At 33.8% G+C, this 16,530-nt stretch overlaps 1 long non-coding RNA gene across 1 annotated transcript; it reads right to left on the reverse strand.

The window, feature by feature from the left end:
* Positions 1-4,776: 4,776 nt before the first annotated feature.
* LOC149802977 (uncharacterized) lies at positions 4,777-15,009 on the reverse strand. The gene is made up of 3 exons (XR_016419939.1): positions 14,950-15,009; positions 8,238-8,321; positions 4,777-5,546 (listed from the first exon to the last, which is right to left on the reverse strand). It is a non-coding gene; the product is annotated as an uncharacterized LOC149802977 (long non-coding RNA).
* Positions 15,010-16,530: the final 1,521 nt, after the last annotated feature.

Consider the following 16,530-nt stretch of genomic DNA (forward strand, 5'->3'; position numbering starts at 1 on the left):
ATTGATATAATGCACTTTTGTAATGTGATCTGTACGCAAAGATCTGAATTTCACGATGTGTCAAGTATAGGTTTTTTCATTTGTATACTTCTTTATGCTTGAATATGTATATAATATACTGTTGTAGTAAATGATAATGTAAGAATAACGCTAATATACGGTCTGCTTTGTGTACACATTAGTTAAAACACTCAGAACAGACGTTCAACCTTTCTCTATAACATTCTTATTTGCAGTTTCAGCAAACAAAGAAAATAGTGTGTAATAATAATAATAATAATAATAATGAGGACTTTGTATAGCGCCTAATCTTTAGAAGATCTAAGCGCTTTACAACATTAGACAACACCTATAGGATAAAAACATATAATAATATTATTACAAAAACAAACAACATGAAATTAGAAAAACATTAAAAAATAAAAAACACGATGAGAATATTTCAGGTAGGACACAGTATTAGGCCTTTAAGTTTGTTCTTGCAGTCGAAATAAGTGAGTTTTGAGAGACCTTTTGAATGTGATCACTGTGTCCTTGGCAATTCATTCCACGTTGCTGGGCCCTGGTATGCAAACGAACGCTGTCCATATCACTTTCTTTTCATAGTGGGAATAATGAGTATACGATTGTCAGAAGAGGAGTGTAATTATTTTGCTGGTGTGTACACATGGGTGAGGTCGGATAGGTATGTTGGAATAGAGTCCGACAGTGAAACGTAGCACAGAGAACAAATTTTGTGTTTGATTCTGGATCGAATGGATAGCCAGTGTAGGGTACAGAACAGAGGGGAGGTGTGCATTGATCGTGGTACTCTAAGTATGATCCGATCAGCTGTGTTTTGAACCTTTTGAAGTTTCTTGAGTAGATATTGAGATGAACCAGACAGAATTGAGTTACAATAGTCCAGTCTTGAAAGTACTAATGAACGCACAAGTGTTTTAGTGGCATCAACTGAAAGATATTTGCGAATTGAGCTGATGCGTCTCAGCTCAAGATATGCAGCCTTGCATATGTTCATGACATGTTGGTGCAATGTGAGATATGGGGATTCGTCACAAACGTCCAAAATGTATAGACGAACATATTTGTAAACATGTGAATAAAACATGATAAATATCAAAGAAGGAGCTTGACAAAATTCTTGAAATTCTTTGAATAGCGCGTCTTCAATCAAAAATAAATTTCTTCATTTGCGTATTTGTGTAAAATGAAATTATCAGAACTTAATTTGCCACTTTAAGAGTTTATATCAATTGCAAATAGAGCTTGATGTATTTTCCAGTGATTATACTTTAGATACTAATGATTATCGAATAAAAGTATAAGTCACAAACTTTAAATGTAATTTTAACTGATTTGTTTCATCTACAAATGTGCTTGCGCTTGCACATATGTATGTATGTATGTATGTATGTATGTATCTATCTATCTATCTATCTATGTATGTAGGTAGGTAGGTAGGCAGGCATTCATGCATGCATGCATGTATGTATGTATGTATGTATGTATGTATGTAATCATCAACCTACCCTACAAATTCAGGAATGGACCATTGCGATCACAGAATTATGTACAGTATTTTATCAAGTATATTCCTGTGCTTCAATCTTCTTTATATTAATAGCATACCTTTAAATAGTTCGACAATATATTCTGGTTTTGTTAAATTTATTTTGTCTTTTCCTATAATACTTTTCCATCTTATAAATGAAGACTAAAAATGACGTATGTACAGTTCATGATCAAATTATAAGATTTATGTTCCCTAACAATGTATTATGAAAATAATAGCTAGTAGAAAACATGTTAAAACTTTTGATTTTCCACATACATACATACATACATACATACATACATACATACATACATACATACATGCATGCATGCATGCATGCATGCATAAATACATAGATACATACATACATACATACATACATACATACATACATATCATGAAACAGGTAATTATACGAATTAATAAAAAAAAGCAAGGCAGTGCGAATAAAAAATGAAAACAAAATGGAATTCATAAAGAAAGCAAACTAAAGGATGAATGTACTTTAAGAGAACTGGAGATACAGATGAAAACACAGCAAGCAGAACAATGAATGAGAGACAAACTCGGAACAAAAAGTGTGTGCATTTCATCAGTTTGAAAATAAATAATGTTTAAATGCTCCTAAAATGTCATATTCAAAAGCCCTTTTCAATGATACTCCTTAACTGGATTATTTACACAGAGAGACCATGGTTTATTAATTATAAGTTGTGTTATTTTTCTAATGCAGACATAAACAAATGCCATGGAAACGATGGTAGTTGCATCAAACAAATTCATTGAAATAAGATCGTAAGTTTAAATTGGTAGTAGATACCCTGCAACTATATTTTACATAAATTGCAGTGGCAAGTATATCTTTTAAAATGCATTGCGGTCTTTTACAATTGTGCCCATATGCACGCTATCATCAAGGTAAAATTCTAAATACGAAGGCAATAGTTATCACCCTTTACAACTATCTAAATAGGTAAATCCGACATCTGTAAACATATTGCCATTTCGTTCCAAACGAGCGAAAATAAAAATGAAATGATGAATAGAAGCGATTAATGCAAGATCAGAATACATGAGTGAAAGATAAACTTGTCACGAAATGATAAATTACAAAAGTGAATGGATCGTAAATGATATAATTCCAAATGCATTTCAAGTGGAAATGAAATGCAAAAATATAATATTATCCGTTTCATATGGAACATGCATACAAACAGTATATGTGACGTATTTCGCAACCAGTATTGCGATCGGTTTCCGTACCTTGCCGTTTTGTGCCGTTTTTAAATATTATGTCAGTCGTCTCATTGTCTCCCTAAGGTTTCAAGACAATACCGTATTATATTATTTTATACCACTTGCATCTTTCCAAGATCCCATCATTCATCGAGTTTGTTCTTCAAATTCAATTAAAACTAATATAGGTTTTAAGCATTGAAAACAACCGTTCAAATAATCTTGTCATTGAGTCAGCGTATTGTTTTGTACCGTATTACAATTTGGTAAATTTGCGTACTGTTCTAAACGGACTTCCCAATTAAACCATCTCGTCTTATATCATTCCATGCATTTTTGTACTGAAATGTACCGTTTCATAATGTACTATTACCGATTAAAATGTTGGCAAAGGACTTTGCAAAAATATACATTCTAAGGTACATAGATGTGTGTGTGTGTGTGTGTGTGTGTGTGTGTGTGTGTCAGTTAAAATCAAGCCCTTACCGTATTGCCTCTGCTGTCTATTACAGAAAATTTCAGTTCTATTCCTCCTTCATGTTGAAAGAGATAAAATGATTCAGTTTTTAGAGATATTTTGAATACAGTCGGTATCAAATTACTTCGTTGCTTAAAAATGCATATATTTAATTAAAGGTTGTAGAAATTGTTGCTTTGCATGAATTTCCAATTGTTTGTTTATTCCTTTTTAAGTTATTTTTCTGCTTGGGTTTTCTTTTTTGGAAAAGTTTATAAAATATTTTCAACTGGCATATAACTAGCTCAGCTTGACTATAACTTGCATATAACTAATGAAGTAACTGTGATCAGCCTTGTACAATTCAAATGGATCCGATATACAATATATATATATATATATATATATATATATATATATATATATATATATATATATATATATATATATATATATATATATATATATATATATATATATATATATATATAACAAGACGGAGATGAATAAAGATATAATAACATTAGCCAAAAAAGGTTGGTTTTGAAGAAAGCAGGAGGATTATTTTCATTAGCAAGTTAGCTGATAGTACTCTCAAATAACATAGTTTCAATTTTAATAATAGCCAACTTTGATACGTACCCACTTACCTGATCATTGTCCTTGATCCATGTTAAAATGTGTCACGTTTCTTTATCCAATTTAAAATATGTGTCTCTGTTGGTATCACACGTATTTATATCGTCTTCAATGTTCTTGGAGTAGCTTTTTCCAAAACTTTCCCAAAGAGAATATTACCCATAAAGGCAGTGGGTGTTGAAACAACACAGAACAAAGTGTTTGTAATTCAGAAAGGATACAAAGTCATCGAACCATAACAAAACTATGAATTAATCCATATCCAACTTATACAATTTAAAAAATTCTTAAAAGATGCAATGTAAAATCCGAACATTATAATGATATGCATTGGGTAGTTAGAACGTGAAGTAGGAAATGAGTCTCAGGAAATTATTGCAGTAAGTTGCGAATTTATCGAAAAGAATGTACCCCAAGAGCGTATCCCGGATAACTATCCAGATACATTCCGATTCTAAATGATTCTTCTGGATAAGAGCATAAAAAGCTCTATGTTGGAGAAGTCAATAGGAAACAACACGTTTTGCGTAGTGCAGAGAAAGATTGCATAGTGTATTGCATTTGATTAGGACTATTTAAAATAAAATGACTACTGCCATCAAACTGATAGGACGGTTAAGGCTTGGAGAAGGAATAGTGAAGAGTGGTTTAGTTACCGTAGAATCTCAGGAAGAGAGTTTAAGCTTTGGACTTGTACTTTTTATATGGTAGTCAAACTAGCCCTTGTACAGTGAACAGTGCATAATATCCTGACACACTTGAAAATTACTTTTGCTTGTTCTTCCGATGCAAACTTCCTAAACAAAGTTTGACCATACCAATATGACAATACACGTGCATGAGTCTAGAACAAAATGCAGGAACACAATAGTTCATATGCTGTGACTAGTACAGGGCCACAATCTCAGCCTCATAGAGAATTTTAGACTAGAGCTGAAGAACAATGTCATAAAAACTCTTGAAGTTATAAATACTCCAGAATATCTGTAAACCTATAGCATCCACACTTGAAATACTTTCTGTGTTTTAAGGTAAAATATTACTTTTGTCCATGCCCAAACGTTACAGACAAGTCCTGACGTTAAAAATTCATTCAATGAAATACTGAATTTATATGGTACATTAACGTAAGCGTTGCGTCAGCAGTTGCGATATGACTGTTGTTTACTTTATTTGGCAGAGATCTTGAAGATTGAAAGAGTGATGTTATAAGCATGCAGTTTATTACACAGTATACCTTTACTTATAGATGCAAGAAATGGCGAAACAAGAACATACTAGTTTTCTTTGAGATACTGGAGACCGTTCAGAGTCTGAACACCATACAGTGGGTTGCATTGAAACAAGGCAGGACACTTTGTGTGAATGTGTTGTAAATTTGAAGTTATGGACTCAAACAATTTCGCTTCACGATTCTAACAGTACAATAGATCCACAAAAAAGAAATCCAAATATGAATGATTAAGGAAACGAAAGTAATGTAAACACTTACTTATTCTCTGTCAAGCTCTGTCCTCAAAGTCCCATTTGCCTTTGCCACATTGTGATTAGTGAACTGTATGATGTTGACGTAAGTATTTGTGTCTGTATCGGTGGCTTTGAAGGTCATAACGTTATTTTGGTCAGTGTCTGTCGCTTCCATAGCGAACAACTGTGCACCTAATAACATAACATAAATAATGCATTTATATTATATGGAAACAAACTCCTATTAAATGCCAACAATATCAAAATTTCATATATACATACATACATATCATGTGATATTGGGATTTAAAGCCGATAAATCGTAATAGAGACCTTGTAATGTTGTTCTCATTGGTGGAAAAAGTCCTAGATGACGATTTATGGTCTTACTGTATCGGTGAAGTTTGTTTATATCTAATAATGTAATATAACTTCATGGGCAAATTTAGAGTAGTATTTCGTGCAGGATAGAACCTACATAGCTGTCGAGAGTAACACATCGAACCAAACGTAATAATGAGATCACGTAACAAACTTCATTACAAAGTAAACCTAGATGTTGTTATGCTATTTCTTTATACCCCTATCATTTGATGTTCACGTAGGTTACACAGAAAGGGTTTTTCGGGCAATATAACTTCAAAATAAGTGAATACTTGTATCGGATGTGTTTACGTTCAAGGTATTATTTGCTATTTATGATATTAGAGCCAGGAAATATAAATGAAAACCTAAGGCAGATGAAAAGCTAGAATTCTTTACCGTTGCCTATAGAACTTGTTTCCTTATAATTTTCTGACGTCCGATCATAATATTGTACAACGGCTGTGTTTGGATAAATAACTGCCTTAATAATAATAATAATAATAATAATAATAATAATAATAATAATAATTAATATCATTATTATTATTATTATTATTATTATTTGTCATTGTTATTATTATTATTATTATTATTATTATTATTATTATTATTATTATTTCTATTAATATAATAATATAAACCTCTGGCTAAATCATGGAACATATTTATAATCAATGCAAATTCAGGGAGGATATATATATATATATATATATATATATATATATATATATATATATATATATATATATATATATATATATATATATATATATATTCATATATATATATTCATATATATATTTGTCTGCGCTATACAGAAAAGACGTACATAATTAAAGGGTAGAGTCCTTATGATTACTTTTCAAAGCCAGTATATATTTATAAACATGCTAGTGAATACGCAAAACATTCGTAAGTAAATAACAAGCATTTCAGCAAATGTTGTAAATATTGGACAACAACATATGAAGTAATATGTTGTGTCTATGTTATTAAGGTTAGAAAATATATGTTACATATAGTTTTGCATATATTATAAATGTTTTCTTTTAATTATTATGTATTATTTTTTATTTAAAATTTGTTAATTTATTTACATACAATACGCCATCGACATACTATAGTGAAACAGAGAAACAGATCCTGATAAAAAATAATTTTATTGCATAGCCATGAATAATTCAATTTTTGTCTTTCCTTACAACACGGACATTTTATAAACAGCATGCGTTATCAACATCAAGAGTCCTGAATCTGAATACGACTTACAGAATTTGAAATCTTCGTTGTGATGAAGTTATGTTTGCTATACAATTACTTTCACTTACTGAGATGAATGTGACGTTTTATAAATTAGTAAACCTCATATTGATGTAATCGATTTACTGATTCATTATGTTGTTGCAGCGAATATGAATTGTTATAATCTAGTAAACATCATATTGACCGAAACGAGTGTGTTTGTGTGATTTGGATTTTTAACATTCTTTTAAAAAACGTTCAGTCATATCGCTACGATGTCAGTGTGGCAGCTTATAGTGATGTCTACTAATGGGGCATCATGCAACAGACATGTAGCATGAAGTCAAACCAAGTCACATTATACTGACACCAGGCCGACCAGTCCTAACAGTAACCTCTCAATGCTCAGCAACTAACGAGACAGCTGTTAGTAACCTTTTTATAAGTCTTTGTTATGACTCGGCTGGGGTTCGAACTCACGACCTCCCGCACTCGAGGCGAACACTCTAACCACTTGGCCACTGGAGCGGTTATTCATCGAAACAAGAACTTATATATGTTTCATGATATCATTTATAACGTGGTGTTTTCCATCCGAAGGGAAAACATCTCTTAGGGAAATTATGCAATAATAAATTTGATCACCCTTGCTCAATCGGTGGAAACAGAGTTCATGCCGCTTCTGAAAATGTAATGCCTGCTTAATTCGACATATCTCAACAGCAAACTTGTTGTAAAACAAAAACATTGGACCAAAACAACAACAAAATACCCAACAAGGACCCTTGCACTAAAATGCAAAGTGGAGTAACTTTGATTCCTGCAATGGCCATGTACTGCGCTCCTTAGATCTTGTGTTATGTGAAATAATAACATTTTACTCTTTACAACCTTGCATCATCCATCCTAAACTCCGATCCAAGGTTTAATCAAACTTGTGTTGCTCATATTACCTGCCTACTATGACTCCACGTGCAACGTTTTGTCAAATTGTATTAAATTTAGTTGTAATTCGCTTTTTGTTTTTTTCAATTCTCCCTGGTGTAAGGGAACCAAAATTTATTTTCCTACATGTGTTGACCATATTAAGTAGTATATAATTAAGATAGGTGTATATTCACCAAGTGTTATAAAGGTAATTGGATAAAACTGAATGACGATGGTACGTACAGCGTATCGAAAGCATTATTTTCTAAAGTTAAGTTGAAGTTAAGCTTACTTTGTACTATAAGCAAGAGAGAAACAAAAGATTTAAATTATTGTAAGGTTAATTACCTATAGATATGTTCTCATAGACCTGCATGTATGGTGGTAGTCTTCCAAATTGTGGAATTGACGCACAACCAGTAATAACGAAACCTGTAAAATATGTAACAGGAATAGTCGTTTAATGCTGAGTAAAATAAACTTATTTTGGGGTGGAGGTGAACACATAAAGTCTCACAAAAAGGTTGCAGTACGCCACAAAAATTGCCTTGCCCACCGTTATTGATTCTAGTAGCATTAATAGTAGTAGTAGTGGGTGATATTCATACAGGAAATCCTAAGACCAACTATATATGTTTGTTCTTTACATCATCATTATATTATTAAATTGGCTGGGCAATAACCATTAAGACAAATGTACGTCCTCTAATTAGCATAATTACATGTCTAGTAGCAGTAGTAGTAGTAGTAATAGTAGTAGTAAGAGTAATAGTAGTGTAGTAGTATAGAATGTTGTAGAATGTCTAGGCTCTTACAACAGGTAAAAAGAAAAAGGTGAAGACAAGAAGCTTTGTAAAATTTAACAAACACTGTATTTCCCTAGAATAAAAGTAAAATAATCAGATAATAGAACTTACGGTTTTACGATTCAAATACAAAATAATCCAAGAATTAAAAAATAGACGTCCTAGTAATAAAATGTCCTAATGAAATTGAGTTCGAGTCCCAATGAAAATCCACAATGGAAGGTGATGACATCATTAATGGTCAGCGAAGTACTACAGTGCCAACAGCCTCTTGTTGAATCACATAAAATATTACTCCAGTGTTTGAATTCGGTATAAATTTAGACGAATGTCCTTGTCCAAGAATTAATTTAGAGTACAAGTATTTCCAGGGAAAATAATCACTTGAAATCCAATATTTTGAAGAAAATAAAATAATTAGCCCAAACTGAACACAACATAAACACCCTGACGTCGCAAGTGTTCGGGCACGACTGACTAATCTTTCTCAATACATCTGTAATAAGTCTAACTAAGACCCAAGACAGATTTCCGAATGTGGGTCAACCTTCTAGAAAATGTAGAAGTTTGTAATAATAAACACATGTTTCATATCAGGAACTCCAGGTATGGCATTGACTTAAATTAATATTTCTTACTCCGAAAAAGAATTTTGTAAAACAAAAATTACAAAATTGCTAACCAAGCATTATTTCTGTTCTGAATCAAAGTCAGAAACTAGATACTGTGTTCCTATTATTAGTTGTTTACGTCAACAACTAAAATCAATCAAAACGGAACTCTATTCTAGAAAAACATTACAATATCATGTAATTGAATTTCAAACGTTTAAAAACGAACAAACAAATAATTAAATTAAATATACATAACACTTCCTCCATACAAGAAAAAGAAAGATTTATATAATAAGGTTTTCTTTTTACTATAGGTCAATTATATATTTGGTTTATATTATAAAAAGAACACAAGAAGAAATCTTATGCATAATACGAAGTATACATGAAATAATTCATTTCGATATACGGGAAAGAACATCTTCTATTCAAATGTCTTTACCCTTGATGTCCCTGGTGTCAATATTATATTCCTGTAACAACATACACCATTTTAATAACATTTGGTTTTTATTTTTCATCTTGCCAGTGAAAGCAAGGGGGATTGTGATCACTAAGCACAATAATGGAAGGAGGAACTGAACTAATGTAAACTTTAAAATGTTCTAATGCCAATATCAAAGCCAAACATTTCTTATCCATTGTGGAACAATTTCTTGGGTGCTTATTTAATTTCTAAGAAAATAACACACTGGATGATTTTGAACAAATACTGCTCCAACCAAAACATCACTTGCATCAATAGACAGTTTAGATGGTTGACTGAAATTTGGAGCTGTAAGAACTGGTGCACCCTTAAGTATGGCCTTTAACTTATCAAAAGCCTCCTGACATTTTTCAGTCAAGTGAAACTTTGTTTTCATGCTCAATAAATTTGTCAGTGGTTCAGCAATTATGGAAAAATGGGAACAAAATTTCTGATAGTATCCATCCATACCTAAAATCGCATCAGTTGTTTTTTTATTAACAGGAATACGGAATTCAGAGATAGCCTTGACCTTATCATATATAGGTTTAAATTGTCTACGTCCCACGATATGTCCTAGAAAAGTTTCACAACCATGGCAGAAATCACTTTTGGATAAATTAATTGTCAAACTAGCATCAGTGAGTCGGTCAAAGAATTTCCGTATTGTCACTAAATGTTCTTTCCAGGTGTCGTTGTAGATGATGACATTATCGATGCAATCATCACAATTATCTAGACCAGACGTAATCATGTTCATTAGACGCTGAAAAGTACTTGGCGAACCTTTCATTCCAAATGGCATCACTTTATATTGATAATGCCCATCTGGAGTCACGAATGCCGAAAATTTCCTTTCCTCTTTCAGTCAGTGGAATGTGCCAAAATCCTTTCAGAAAGTTAACTCTGGTGACGTACTTTGCATTTCCGATCTTATCAATGCAGTCATCAATTCTTGCCAATAGAAATGAAATAAGTTTTAGTCACACTGTTCACATTTATACAACCAGCTGCACATAAGGAAAGTTTTATCTGGTTTCGGAACTAGTATACATGGTGAACTCCAGTCACTGCGTTATTGTGCAAATCATGCATTGGCTGTTCAGTTCGTATGTGTTTCTTCATCTCCTTGCTTTAGAAACGAGAAAAATTACACTTTGTCTCAGGTGTCTTGCTCCTCTGCTACAACGTCCATTGTTGATACGCGCCAGACAACACGTTTATGTTATGATGGACCCTCATTAAATGACCACTCCTTGGCTCTCCACACTATATTTTGCTCTGGACTAAGCGAACTGGGACTACATTGATCACTACTTACATGTGAACAGAAGCTAGAAGAAAAAAAAACTTGTTTCAAAGCTGACCAGCGTAGAACATAAAGCATAATTCCAGTTATCTCCCTTATGCCCTTTCCGGCTCAACAATTTAAACATTCTGCCGTTAATTTAGATAATCTAATTCGAATTCCTATTAAATCGTCCACCTTTAAGTCAACTATCCAAAAGATACCACTGCGTACGGTTTACTCAATACCCAATCAGTAGGACCACCGGTAAAGCGCACAGAAATAGTTAATTTTTATCAACGAGCAGAATATGGACATCTTTCTTCTGACAGAAACATGGCTAAAAACATTAGGCGTTAAGCCCAAGTGTGCGGATCTAACAACCATAGGTTACTACATCATGCCGTTCCCCCGCCACTCTCGCGGAGGTGGAATTATTGTTATCACAAAGAACTCCAAGATCAAACGTCTTAACCAAACCACAACTTTCAATTTCTACCACACATCATTTGAACTAGTCCAAACCACACTCACACTTGAAAAAAGGTCAGTCCAGCAAAAATAAAGCTGATGGATTCCTCGTTTTAGAGCAGTTTCGGAATCTCCTTGAGTATGAAAATTCGATGGGTGGCAGCCTGATTCTTCTTGGAGATGTCAACTTTCACTCTGACTCTCCCGGAAACCCAAACACATAAAAATTCCTTGATTACATTAATATCTTCAACCTCAAACAGTCAGTTAACGAGCCCACCCATAAATATTTTCACATTTTACACAGGATTATTCATAGACCTGATGATAATATTTTACGGTCCTACCTGGTATCCCACGGACTTGCATCAGATCACCTAGGCATTATATGCCATTTTGACGTATCAGTCCCTACTCCTCCACCTTTACTTGCTACTAAGAGAAACCTCCCTATGATGAGTAGAACCAAACTAATGCATGACATCCAAGTAAACCTAACAAAATACTTACATCCTACAGCAGAACAACTCGAAAACTGCCTGCGTTCATTGCACGACAAACATGCCCCAGCCAGCAAACGCAGAGTATCAATTCAAAAGTGTTCTCCGTGGTAGAGCAGTGTTAGGGACCAGCTTTGCACTGCTAACAGAGACCGTCGTAAAGCTGAGAGACTTTGACTTTCCACCAGACTCACTATTACTAAGCAAATCCATGAAGCCGCTAAGAAGAACGTCACAAACATAGTCCATGTAGTGAAATCAGCCCACTACAGTACTAAGATCATGGAAAGTTCCAGCTGCAAAAGCTAATATCAAGGAGAAATGTACACCACTTCCAACTACCGTCTCTTCAGTCGACCTTCCGGACCTGCTTGCAAATTTCTTCCATGACAATGTATAAACTATTAGAGATAAGCCTGACAACACAGTCTCAACTGACTCGTCGTCACCATACAGTGGGATACAGAATTTCAGTGGCAACTATTAGCATCATTCGAACCTGCCTCTGGATTTAGTACGTACAATCGGGATGAAGAGTGCACCAAAGTCATGTGAACTTGATCCAATTCCAGCATCACTGCTGCTTGAGTGCTTAGATCCAGTATTGCCTTCATTAAGTTATGTTATTAATACCTCTCTCTCATCCAGGGAATTCCCCTTGTTTTTCAAAACTGCCACTGTAAAGCCTTTGCTGAAGAAACCAACACTCGACCATAACGATTTAAAGAACTACCACCCAGTTTCTAATCTCCCATTCATATCAACTTTCACACACATATAGACATCTAGCCACCCAACTGAAGTTGACTCTGCCATCCATGGTGTTTAGAGGTGCATTTCTGATGTGAAATCATGGATTACATGTATCAAGCTGCAGATGAATGATGATAAACCTGATGCCACTCAGATCACATCACAAAGACTTTTTCATTCACATCCTTTACCTCAAACAATAAATATCAGAACCACCAACATAACATTCATACAGTCAGTACAAAACTTAGGTGTTCCTCTGCTCTGTACTCTCACTGCAACATAACGTCATGAACATATGCAAGGCTGCAAATCTTGAGCTGAGACGCTTCAGCTCCATTCGCAAATATCTTTCAGTTGATGCCACTTAAACACTTGTGTGTTCATTAGTACTTTCAAGACTGGACTATTGTAACTCAGTTATGTCTGGTTCATCTCAATATCTACTACAGAAACTTCAAAAAGCTCAAAACACAGCTGTTTGTATCATACTTAGAGTACCACGATTAGTTCACACATACCCCTGCTCTGTACTATACACTGGCTATCCATTCGATCCAGAATCGAATACAAAATTTGTTCTCTGTGGAAGGTTTTACTGACGGACTCCATTCCAACTTACCTATCCGACCTCACCCATGTGTACACAAGCAAGACACTTACGCTCCTCTTCTGACAATTGTATACTCATTATTTCCACTATGAAAAAGAAGTCATATGTGCATTCATTGAAAACTAAATTATCTAGATTTGGAAAATTAATTGCCAAAAATATGTTTGATACCAAACTTGTACCTACTTTAACAATGCATCAGACGCTTGATGCTCACGTGAAATACATGATATCTATAAAAGTTTTATATGTCATCTTGCATGTACATATTCCTTTCTTTCTTGCAATGAACTGTGTGGAACTAATATGAGAAACATGTCTATCTGGATGTTGAAATATTGGTTTCGAGTTATGAAAATGCCGTTATCACATATCCCCGAAACAACATTACAATCTTTAATTGAAATGGCGTATAAACTGAGATTACCGGAGAAATAGTGACAGAAAATGCATTTGGTAATGCATGGCAAAGACAAGGCCTTGGCGATTAGAGAGTATTGACGGAAACGTTTGGAAAATGACGTGATGATAAAATGGCGAAATAAATTAAACGAATATATTAAGTTTCTACAAATTGACCCAAGTTGATTTTTTAGACATCCAAATTATGCAGATGCTTTACGCGACACACATTCATAGAAAATAAAAACACTATGCTAAAAGGCGGAAAATTTACCTCTGGCAGCAAACATAGGAAGATACGAAAACATTTGTTATGAAGACAAAATAAGCCAAGTATGTAACGCTGGAATAGACCATGTGTATAATGTTATTATAATGTTTTATATCATTGTTGAACTTAGACAAAGGTACATAATTTTATCTGTGTATAAAATTCCAAATACAGAAACAATTTGCTCATCTGTCTGTATTTTCTGTCCATGTTTGGTTATGTTAAATTTAGCAATTTTAATTAGTAAGATTCCGAAGGTTAGAAAAAGCATAATGGGTAATATGTAAGATCGTCTAATTTAGAATCGATACTATTCTATGTACATGTGGTGTTAACGTATGTCTCTAATCTCTCTCTCCCTCTCTCTCTCTCTCTCTCTCTCCAATTATGATAATCTCTTATATGTGTCACTATTACTGAGCAAAACAAGTTCCATTTATATATTTCTATTTCTCTAGCATGTTATCTTTGTTAGGAATACTTATCTTAATTGTGAAGAACCGCATATTAATTTGTAAGCATCTATATTAGACCGTTGATCTCTAATACAAATGAATATTATTATCATTAAAGTGCACAAAATTACTATTGATGCAAATAGTAGATTATGGTAATAAAAAAAACTTCAAAATAATCCTTCAAAAATAGAAAGTAATTGATTACTGATACTGTTAAAGGCTATTTCTTGGAGTTAATATTAAATGGAATACACTTCATCCAAGCAAGTTATTTTTTCTTTCTTTCTTTCTAGAATTCACTTTAGAAGCTGTACGTAAATAGCGTTTCCTTTACAAAACGGATAGTAGCATTGTGTAGGAATAGTTCCCTTTTATGTCCAATCTACTCAAAATAAAATAGTGAATAAATATTACAAACCTGAGATCTCGATGACAATCATGTACGTTGAAAGTATCCCGATGAACTCTTTCTTGGCCATATTTCTGTGTAAACATGAAAAATTTTGCTTTGCATATAGTGATATAAAAACACAAAGATATATATATATATATATATATATATATATATATATATATATATATATATATATATAGAGAGAGAGAGAGAGAGAGAGAGAGAGAGAGAGAGAGAGAAACATACTCAGACAGACAGACAGAACAGAGAGAGAGAAATTTTTTAAATAGATAGATAGACTGGTAGATAGATACACATGCATGAAATGGAATGCACAACTAATTTGCCGGATATTGGTGGACGCGAAATAGATGATAGCTCAAAAGAACCAATATCAAACTCCTTGTTTTGTTTAGAACATGTTTGTTCAAAATTAGTCTATTGGGGCACGCCTTATCATGAGTCTTTTTATTAAAACATTATTACAAATATTCATCCATTGACGAAATATTAATGAACTACAAATCTCTACCGACAAAATTCACTAAAGTAGAGGCAGAACACAGCATCATGTGAACAATCAAGATAAATAACATTAAGGTTTTAGTTACATAATGTAAAGAGTATTACTCTCAGTTAAGAAAAGAAATGAATACAAGGAATGATTTCCTCGCCACTGGATTTATATAATGGGCTCGATGTGTATGAGGTACCTAAACTGTGAAACCAGAAGCCAGATAAAGGGTTGTTTAATTGATTTTCTGGGTTTTTAAAACGTACTTCCCATATGCCGACGGAATTTATATAAGTATGTTGTTGTTGTTGTTGTTGTGGGGTATAACGCCATTTTTCAGCACACGATAGGCTATACATGGCGGCCAGTATTAATGGTGGAGGAAGAACCCGGGAAAACCCCAGAAAGAACCACCGACCCACGAGAAGCTACTGGCAAGCTTTCTCACATACCCACATTGGCTGAATGACTCGAACCCCCGCCGACAGAGGGGAGATAGCAATGATCCGTAGCGCTTTAGACCACTAGGCCACTCTAGGCCCCATATAAGTATGTAACCATTGATATGAAAGAAATGATAAAACACTGAACTCGGTTGCATATTCACGTAGCAGCTGCATAATGTTTCGCACCGAAAAACAATAAAATATGTAATGTTCACACTCCGTGACTTTTAGGTGTCGAAAAGTCCATTTGGCTAATTTATATGTTTAAATCAGTACGTTTATTATATTTGTCTTATTCACTTTGTACTTTTTGACTGCATACCAACTGCACTTAAATTCTTGGTTAGAACAAGTTCCAGAAAACACTGTGCCTATATACTGCCGAAATCACCTGAAAGACAATAAACTTGCCAGTGGCTGCGTACGAAATAGACGACATAAACCAGGACATAAAGTGGAAGATAGATTACATCACTGAACAATGACGGCACTAAAATAAACATTCTTGCAAATGAGTCAACCGTTTCTGCAGAGATAGATATCAGTTCCGGAACAAACTACACCAACATCGTAAACTCAAGCCTGTGCCATATGTTGGGATGGCCCGACAAGGTCAACCTCATGAACGCCATTCTCGGCATGGGG

The sequence above is a fragment of the Sinohyriopsis cumingii genome, chromosome 3 (assembly GCF_028554795.1).
Source record: "Sinohyriopsis cumingii isolate HCF-2022 chromosome 3, ASM2855479v2, whole genome shotgun sequence".
NCBI classification, from domain to species: Eukaryota; Metazoa; Mollusca; class Bivalvia; order Unionida; family Unionidae; genus Sinohyriopsis; species Sinohyriopsis cumingii.